Raw genomic sequence first — 3,901 nt, 5'->3', positions numbered from 1 at the left:
GTGATCTCTTATATTCCTGTGTTGTGGTTTATCTGGACGATATTCAGATTTTTTCTGCCAACTTAGAAGAACACCGCCAGCATGTCTGCATGGTTCTTCAGAGACTTCGAGACAATCAACTTTATGCCAAAATGGAGAAATGTCTGTTTGAATGTCAATCTCTTCCTTTCCTAGGATACTTGGTCTCTGGCCAGGGACTACAAATGGACCCAGATAAACTCTCTGTCGTCTTAGATTGGCCACGCCCCTCCGGACTCCGTGCTATCCAACGTTTTTTGGGGTTCGCCAATTATTACAGACAATTCATTCCACACTTTTCCACTATTGTGGCTCCTATCGTGGCTTTAACCAAGAAAAATGCCAATCCCAAGTCCTGGTCTCCCCAAGCGGAAGACGCATTTAAACATCTCAAGTCTGCCTTTTCTTCTGCTCCCGTGCTCTCCAGACCTGACCCATCTAAACCCTTCCTATTGGAGGTAGATGCCTCCTCAGTGGGAGCTGGAGCTGTCCTTCTACAAAAAAATTCTTCCGGGCATGCTGTTACTTGTGGTTTTTTTTCTAGGACCTTCTCTCCGGCGGAGAGAAACTACTCCATCGGGGGTCGAGAACTACTGGCCATTGAATTGGCGCTTGAGGAATGGAGGCATCTGCTGGAGGGATCAAAATTTCCAGTTATCATATACATTGATCACAAGAATCTCTCCTATCTCCAGTCTGCCCAACGGCTGAACCCTCGCCAGGCCAGGTGGTCGTTGTTCTTTGCCCGTTTTAACTTTGAAATTCATTTTCGCCCTGCCGACAAGAACATTAGGGCCGATGCCCTCTCTCGTTCCTCGGATGCCTCGGAAGTAGAGCTCTCTCCGCAACACATCATTCCTCCTGACTGTCTGATCTCCACTTCTCCAGCCTCCATCAGGCAAACTCCTCCAGGGAAGACCTTCGTTTCTCCACGCCAGCGTCTCGGGATTCTCAAATGGGGACACTCCTCCCACCTCGCAGGCCATGCGGGCATCAAAAAATCCTTGCAACTCATCTCTCGTTTCTATTGGTGGCCGACTCTGGAGACTGATGTTGTTGATTTTGTGCGGGCCTGTACTGTCTGTGCCCGGGATAAGACTCCTCGCCAGAAGCCTGCTGGTCTCCTTCATCCTCTGCCTGTCCCCGAGCAGCCTTGGTCACTGATTGGTATGGACTTTATTACAGACTTACCCCCATCCCGTGGCAACACTGTTGTTTGGGTGGTCGTTGATCGATTTTCCAAGATGGCACATTTTATTCCTCTTCCTGGTCTTCCTTCAGCGCCTCAGTTGGCAAAACAATTTTTTGTACACATTTTTCGTCTTCACGGTTTACCCACGCAGATCGTCTCGGATAGAGGCGTCCAATTCGTGTCTAAATTCTGGAGGGCCCTCTGTAAACAGCTCAAGATTAAATTAAACTTCTCTTCTTCTTATCATCCCCAATCCAATGGGCAAGTAGAAAGAATTAACCAGGTCCTGGGTGACTATTTACGGCATTTTGTTTCCTCCCGCCAGGATGACTGGGCAGATCTTCTACCATGGGCCGAATTCTCATACAACTTCAGAGTCTCCGAATCTTCTGCTAAGTCCCCATTTTTCGTGGTGTACGGCCGTCACCCTCTTCCCCCCCTCCCTACTCCCTTGCCCTCTGGTTTGCCCGCTGTGGATGAAGTGACTCGTGATCTTTCCACCATATGGAAAGAGACCCAAAATTCTCTTTTACAGGCTTCATCCCGCATGAAAAGGTTTGCCGATAAGAAAAGAAGAACTCCCCCCATTTTTGCTCCCGGAGACAAGGTATGGCTCTCCGCTAAATATGTCCGCTTTCGTGTCCCCAGTTACAAACTGGGACCACGCTATCTTGGTCCTTTCAAAGTCTTGTGCCAGATTAACCCTGTCTCTTACAAACTCCTTCTTCCTCCTTCTCTTCGTATTCCCAATGCCTTCCATGTCTCTCTCCTTAAACCACTCATCATTAACCGCTTCTCTCCCAAACTTGTTTCTCCCACTCCTGTTTCCGGTTCTTCTGACGTCTTCTCCGTGAAGGAGATTCTGGCCTCCAAGACGGTCAGAGGGAAAAAAAATTTCTTGGTGGATTGGGAAGGCTGTGGTCCAGAAGAGAGATCCTGGGAACCTGAGGACAACATCCTAGACAAAAGTCTTGTCCTCAGGTTCTCAGGCTCCAAGAAGAGGGGGAGACCCAAGGGGGGGGGGGTACTGTTACGCCGAGCGCTCCGGGTCCCCGCTCCTCCCCGGAGCGCTCGCAACATCCCCGCATTTGCAGCGCCCCGGTCAGACCTGCTGACCGGGTGCACTGCAATACCTCTCTCAGCCGGGATGCGATTCGCGATGCGGGAGGCGCCCGCTCGCGATGCGCATCCCGGCTCCCGTACCTGACTCGCTCTCCGTCGGTCTTGTCCCGGCGCGCGCGGCCCCGCTCCTTAGGGCGCGCGCGCGCCGGGTCTCTGCAATTTAAAGGGCCACTGCGCCACTGATTGGCGCAGCTGGCTTAATTAGTGTGTTCACCTGTGCACTCCCTATTTATACTTCACTTCCCCTGCACTCCCTCGCCGGATCTTGTTGCCATTGTGCCAGTGAAAGCGTTTCCTTGTGTGTTCCTAGCCTGTGTTCCAGACCTCCTGCCGTTGCCCCTGACTACGATCCTTGCTGCCTGCCCTGACCTTCTGCTACGTCCGACCTTGCTCTTGTCTACTCCCTTGTACCGCGCCTATCTTCAGCAGTCAGAGAGGTTGAGCCGTTGCTGGTGGATACGACCTGGTTGCTACCGCCGCTGCAAGACCATCCCGCTTTGCGGCGGGCTCTGGTGAATACCAGTAGCAACTTAGAACCGGTCCACCAGCACGGTCCACGCCAATCCCTCTCTGGCACAGAGGATCCACCTCCAGCCAGCCGAATCGTGACAGACATCAATGTAAGATATCCATTTTTTTTAATTTTTTTTTAGATCAATTGCTATGGATGAAACATTTATTTTTATACATATTGTTGAAATACAGACACTATGTGTTGTTAGACTACTCCCTATGGTCCCACAACAGTATTTTTATTGTGTTTAGATCTTTTGACTTTTCATTACAACTTCTTGGTGCTATATTCTTTTCAATAATTTTGTTGTAGATTTGCTGGTGTGCTTAGAATCATCGACATGTTGCAGCCAAGATTTAGCTGTTGGATAGATGTGGCCTCACATGTGATTCAAGAATACTTTGGTATACAGAGGAGTTCCTGGTCAAATTAATGACTACAAGGTGTGCACACCATGTAACTGCAAAAAAAGCCCAAACCATTACTCCTCTACCACCTTGCATGTGTTTGAGGTGCTTGTACACTGTATGCTTTGTGGACATTGTTCAAGAAATCTTGTGGTTTGTTCAGAATCATTGCTTCTCGGCCTTTTGGCTAAGATCAAGTGTAGTATCTGTTCTTATCAGTTTCATGCCGGTGCCCGAATGATGCCGGTTTGGATCTGGTGGTGATGGGTGCTGTATGGAGAGTGCAGGTGTACCAGGGCTTTCCAGGGCTGGTTCTGAGGAATCAGCTCTACGGCTGCCCCGACGTGACCTGTTCCCTCTGGGTCTCACCATGAGGCTGAGAGGGTCTAGAGCCGAGGTACTTTTGTACCTCGGGGAGTGGTGACCCCGAGGTGCCGAAACTCACTGGGAGAAAGGACTCACTGAGTGGAAGCACGGGCACCATAATCTCTTTACCTTGTGGCACTCACCTCTTGATTCCTGGCCTATTGGCTAGGATCAGAGAAATTTTTATAGATTCGTCCGGATGTCCGGGCAGTATATCTGCACACATTCACTTATTTATTTATTTTTGTCTCACTGTGTCACTTTTTGCGTGTTGTGTGTCCA

The 3,901-nt window shown here is 49.8% G+C and overlaps 1 pseudogene; it reads left to right on the top strand.

Annotated features, from left to right (window-relative positions):
• The first annotated feature begins 3,420 nt into the window (after positions 1-3,420).
• On the top strand, positions 3,421-3,589 carry LOC130343051 (U2 spliceosomal RNA; annotated as a pseudogene).
• The last annotated feature ends 312 nt before the right edge of the window (positions 3,590-3,901 follow it).

Source organism: Hyla sarda, chromosome 1 (genome assembly GCF_029499605.1).
Source record: "Hyla sarda isolate aHylSar1 chromosome 1, aHylSar1.hap1, whole genome shotgun sequence".
Lineage (NCBI taxonomy): Eukaryota > Metazoa > Chordata > Amphibia > Anura > Hylidae > Hyla > Hyla sarda.
The sequence above is the reverse complement of the archived record's forward strand: the minus strand, read 5'-3'. Positions and strand labels throughout refer to the sequence as shown.